A 6,000-nucleotide genomic window follows, 5' to 3' on the forward strand; every position below is an offset into this window, starting at 1 on the left:
GTTGGACTCAGGCAGTGCTGTCCAAGGGGCGAGGGGAGGATGACAGCACAGTTGTCTTAGCTTCTCGTACGCTCAACCTGCTTGAGAGACAGTACTCGGTCATTGATTGTGAGCTGCTCGATTGAGTTTGGGCTGTGGAGCGCTTTAGAGCTTATGTGTGGGGTACTAGATTTAGGCTAAGGGCAGAACATAAGGCGCTAATACCGATACTCAGTAATGTACATTCCACCAAAGCTACTGCTAGAATGGTGAGGCTGTGTGTGTAGTTGCTTGAAAATTACTTTTTTTGTTGAATTTATACAGGGTTGGAAAAACAAGAAAACAGACTCTCTTTCAAGATTACTCATTCCGGGAGAAGGTGAGGCAACTGATGGTCTTGTATCATATTTTAGGATGTGGAGCGCATCTTGGTGACATCTTGTTCCGAACAACCTACAAATGGGTGCCAACCATTTCTATCTCGGGGAGCTGTACATCGGACAAGCAAAGAGGATATGGGCAAGGGCAGTCAGGGTAATGCATCTGCGAGGGTGGGGGCCATTGCCATGCAGCTGTAAAGGAGTTCACCGGAAGGGTTACAAATCTAACTTGGATATACAGCTTCCTATCCTGTGGGATCGTGATGACCTCCATGTATTACTCGTATGCGCTTTGGAATTTAAAATCCATGAATTATATTATTAGTCAGCCTCCAGACAAGTGTGATATGTTGGACTGAGCCACCCAGTTCCAATATTGGGTCTTAACCAGCCCTTTGCTGGGTAATAAACAAGGGTCTTTAGCATCCCAGGAGCTCCCTAAGCCAATTGGTGTGAGTAGTGATCTGACTTTAGAGAACCACCCGATTTTATTAAAATTATCAAGTTTAAAAACTTTTGCCAGATGCAGCAGTGTAATGGGACAGCTCTGGGGTTGATTTCAGGAGGAACCAAAAAAGCATGGGGCGAAGTTGTGCCTTGCTCACAATGGAAGGTCTGTCCATATCTAATCTTAAGGGAAGGAGCGCAGTGCTCTGGGGAAGAGAAAACAGACATCTCAAAAATGTGTTCTCAGTGATGAGGAGGCCCTTCAGGTTATCAAACCCAGAGTTCAGCCCCATACAAAGCGGAGCCCACTGCTTTGTGGTCATAAATCTGCAGTGGCACTGCTATTGGTCTTGGCTGGGAGCATTCGTGCTTCTTAATCAGAGCCCCAGTGATCCTCTTCTGCTGTAGAATCCGCTTTGTGATGTGGTGCTTCCAGGCCATTTCCTCAAGTAGTCGAATGTTGCTACTTTCTCAAGGGGAATCCCCCCTGAGGGTCAAATTCTTTTTAAACGATTTGTGGGGGTGCATCAATAGGAGTTTTGTTTTTTGATGTGTTAACCTCCAGGCCTCTCGATCTACAGAAAACATTGAAGCAATCCAACAACAGTTGAAGATCACTGGGGTTCTTAGAGACCAAGAGCTTGTTGTCTGCAAACAATAAGGTTGTTACTTTGACACTTCCCAAGGTAGGGGCATCGGTGGGTATTTCTGCTAGGTGGTTGACCACTCCATTGAGAAAGAGAGAAAACCGGGTAGGGGCCAGGACGCAACCTAGTCTGACCCCCCCTATTGACACCAATTGGGTCTGTCAGCTGCCCTTGCCCCGCCCCAGCGAACCCTAGCAAAATTGTCCTCATGAAGGTCAACTCGAGGATCAAGGAAGGGAGGCCCAACTCCTGCAGGACTTGCCATACTTTGTGCCTGTGAATGAGGTAGAAAGCCGACTTCAAATCAATGAATACGATGTAGAGACTACCCTTCTCTAAGGTAAGTGTTTTCCAAGTCAATAATGAGAATCAGAAAACCTGATCAATGGTGCTGACTTTCTTTCTAAACCCTGCTTGGAATGGGTATAGGATGTTAGTCTCCTCCATCCAAGCCGTGATGTTCGTAAGACGTGTTCGGGAGAAGACCTTTTGAGCACCATTGATCAGGCTAATGAGCCTCTAGTTGGATGATAGCGAGTGATCGCCCTTTTTAAAAACCAGAATAACTTTGGCTTCCTTCGACAAGGGTGGTATTGGGGCCCCCAGCAATTCCATTTACTAGTGCCCAGAAATACTTGGACCAATTATCAGTGTCATGGAGGAAAACATTGCTGTGTACGCCATCGGGCTCGAATCCTTTTCCTAACCACTGAGTTTATACTTTGTGAAATTTCCTCAAGGGAATAATACTCAGAGTTCTGAGGGCTCTTGCAGCCGGCGATCGAGCCTTCGCTAACCATGGCTCCTGATCCGGTATAAACTGCAGAGAAGTGCTCGTGCTAGGTGGAAATGGCAATATTGTTAGTCGGAGTCCTCGGTCTATCGGTGTCACCACTGGTCACCAGAAGCCAGAATTGTTGTGAATCCTTACTCTAGCAAGCATCCTTCATCTGGAGCCATTTATTATCCTCCCAGTCCTTTTTGGCTTTGGCCTGAGCTTTCTTGGAGGATCTACTTTCTTCTTTTAGATGCGTCAGAGTATTTGCTTTAATAGCAAAGGCCAATTGTAATCTTGTTTTTCTACACTCCTGGTTAAACCAGGAGGACTAGGGTCTAGCTGGTTTCAAATTGCCCTGGGGCCTAGCAGGGGTACTAAAATGTGATGATACCTGATTAAAATAAATGTGTGACAGGACGCGATCTTAAGAGCCCATCGTGCTGCTCTAGTAGGTCAAGTAATTCACTGGTGCTCTCTTGTTTATCCTTTATGACTTCTAGTTTTGAAGTATCAGCAGCTACGCGTGCCAACTTGAGTCGCCTATTATCATTAGTTGGGCATACCTCCTTGGTAGAAAGTCTTGTGTAGGGGAGGCCAAGATTTTTGTTCCACAATGGTGAGATATCAAGCTTAAGAGGATGTGGTCCCTAACAATGGTCGTCCCAACCACCATGTCCAGCACTCTGTGCCACAATCTGATATCTAACAAGATGTAATCGGTACAGCTCGTATTGGTGGTTCTGATGAAGGTGTTTTCCCCCATCTTATCGGACTTGGTCCTACCATTGGCAGCCCTAAGCCCGTACTCGAGGGTTAAAGCATGTAGCAGTCTCTGTACGAGTCCATTTCTTGATAGGTGGCAGATCTAGGGAGGGAACGAGCCACAACGTTTCATACATTGCGTTGCCTATCTCTGGGCTTGCAGTAATATCTTGCCATGTTGCAATCCCACCTCTAGGGGTATGGCTAATAGGCTGTAGATCAGACAACCCCAGACTATTGGGCTTTACATATTGTATTGTTGGGTCCGCATAGCGTCTCAAATTAGATGCTAGCTGCTTGGCCTTTCTTGTTTAAAGAGGGTGAGAAATTATCTGGGCTGGGTCGGCTTGTCAGTCAATCATTAATAGCTAATGTAGAGTCAGAGCCCAAAGGAATACCTAGCCTGGAGGTTGTCGGCAGCTGTGGAAGGAGGTTGTATTTTAAATGGAAGCCCGTCGGAGTGGGTGAACATGATCTAGCCTATAGGGCTTTAAGGTTGTAAACTAAGTTTGCATCCATGAGGTGTAATTTAGTGCAGTCGGTTGGGAAAGTGTGGTGTGATAGCCTTTGTGCCCTTAAAATGTCCTCCCTAATAACAAATCTACACCCCCTCACCTTTCGAATCCAGTGAATGGATTTGTTTACCAGAGAATCTTTGCCCTCATGCTTTGTGTGTGGGGGAAGTTTGGCGATATTTGTCATATAGATGGCCCTTGCGTGGCTTTGGGCCTGATCGTTCCTATGACTTTGTTGATGGCCGATGCATGCTTGTGTATGATTGCTTTTGTGCATCACCTCTAATCTACTCTTGACGATAAGGATTGAAGGGGGATAGATGGGAATGGACAATAGGTGGACTGTGGTATTCGAGAAGTGTAATGGTTCCTGTGAGGGTCTCTGTGACTGCTCTCGGTGGCATTTTTCTGAGGTGCCTCTATCTAGCAAGAGTTGGACTTGATCACTAAGGGCTAAAATTAACGTTTTTAGAGAAGCAACCTCGGCCCTCAGATAATCCTGGCAGTGTCCTCACACTGTGAGATTATATCCACAGGGAAGCCCTTAGCACGATTGGAAACTTTCTCTATTGATTCCGTGATAGCCTTGTCAAGGGGAGGTCTGCCTCTAACTCCTGCACTTCCTCTTGTTAAGAGCAGGTCTGATCTTGAAGTGGTTGAAACCTATTTGATAAGGCAATATTGGCAATGGTGTCAGTATCGGTACCAACTAAAAATTTGTCTGCAACAGCGATTGGGAATAGAGGTGTGCCTACCTCCAGGTCGCCGGTAACTGCTTTGGAATGTGTGGCGGTTGGCATTGCAAGTGGACAGGTTTTTTGTGCTCTGCGTACTCCGCTTTATAAACATTGTAGGAATATGTTTTACAGGGTTAGGAATGGAACTGGGGGATGGGAAGACTCATCAGGAGGAGTAAGTGTTTCGGGAGCTAAAATTCCCTGACATTACTCTATTAGGTCATCAATACGATCGAGGTCACAGTTATTGGTTGCAGTCATTAGAGCCAGCTAGCTTCCGTTTGACTTCAAACGTGACCCGTCTTGCCCACCCCCAACCCCTCCCTCGCAGGTGGGCGTTTATTTTTTTCCCATAAAGTTAACCAGTTTAGTTACCAGTTGTGAAATCAATAGAAGCTGCAATAATGTGAATAAAAGCAATGTCACAAGAGCATTCAATTGGCACATGGGAATATCTGACAAGTACAACTGCCACACAGGTTTAAGGTTGGCAAACAAAAGCCCATGTCACGCTTTGTAGAGGTATGTAAAGTGCAAAGGGAACTTGAGAATAATGGTAGGGACACCCTACGACTTGGCTTTTAGGGATGAGGGGAAAATAGTAAATGTGGTTCAATGACGTATATGTCTAAGCTAATGTATAACGCAGATTACTACTTAAGAAGGCAAACCCTCTCGGAATATAATACTCAAACTGAGGAAGATAAGAAACACAGCAAATTAATCAGCGATATGGTTAACAAACACATCAAAAACAAGTGACTATAGTTGATAATAAGGGTATTCATTGCCAGAATCTCAATTCCTCTAGTGCCCAGTATCGTTGGAGGTGGAGGAAGGATGACAGGGATAGTTTACCCGACCAGAAGCAAAATAGACAGTCACCTAGTGGACCACTTATAACATGTGAACAATGCGGGCAAGATAGAAAGAGTGGGCCTGCACTATTTCTCCCTAGCTCTTGCAAGTCCGCTGCAGCACCGCAAAGTGAAAGGGTGGCGCGTTGGAAGTACTTGGTATTGTTCCTTATCTTTGCCAGGTGAGGAGGGAAAGGGAGATGCGTGATGGCTCTAAGGCCTAAGATCTGCCAAAGTCAAGGGTAGGCCAACAGCAGTGCCAGAGCACGGGGATTTGAGCAGACTCACCTGACAAGTCGAAAGCAAAGTGCATCCTGTGTCCAGCATCCAGATGTCAAATGGGGGTCCCATCCTGGCCTCCTCTGGTCTCTGACGGGCGTGGATGGGCTAGTCCTTGGCCCGGGTGCGTCCACACGCGTCAGGAGCCCTGGTGTAGAGTTAAGCGCCTCCTGGCGCGCTCGTAGCTCCGGTGACGTCAATGGCCGTGAAGACCTCGGGGAGTGTGATCCGGCTCCCCACCCTCCGGCGCAGCAACAGGAAAGCAGTTGATCGGATAATCTCACCTCCGTGTCCTTAATAGAACTGAAAATTCATGGCGTGACTGCTAGCAAATTTCTTATTCTACTACACTACCGGAGGCTTCAAATTATGCTAGTTTAATGCTTCTCAAGAACTTCAGATGCAATATCGCCCACAGGCTTGTAATAAAACTGTTTAACTGTAGAATCAGAAGACCAATCAGCTGATTTCATTATATCCTGCACACTTGAACCCAACATAAATGACTTTGATGCCATAGTGCCTCTCACAGAATGAGCAAACACTTTTGTATCAATACCAGTTTCTGCTATAACAAATATCAGCCATCTAGCAATAGTGGCAGATGTAACAGGCTTGA

General features: G+C 46.1%; 1 long non-coding RNA gene across 1 annotated transcript in view; it reads right to left on the reverse strand.

Annotated features, from left to right (window-relative positions):
• Positions 1-5,648, reverse strand: part of LOC144823237 (uncharacterized) — a 133,910-nt gene extending 128,262 nt beyond the window's left edge. Inside the window, exon 1 of the long non-coding RNA XR_013608756.1 lies at positions 5,391-5,648. This is a non-coding gene — a long non-coding RNA (uncharacterized LOC144823237). The remainder of the gene's footprint in view (positions 1-5,390) is intronic.
• Positions 5,649-6,000: the final 352 nt, after the last annotated feature.

The sequence above is a fragment of the Lissotriton helveticus genome, chromosome 3_1 (genome assembly GCF_964261635.1).
Source record: "Lissotriton helveticus chromosome 3_1, aLisHel1.1, whole genome shotgun sequence".
Classification (NCBI taxonomy): Eukaryota; Metazoa; Chordata; class Amphibia; order Caudata; family Salamandridae; genus Lissotriton; species Lissotriton helveticus.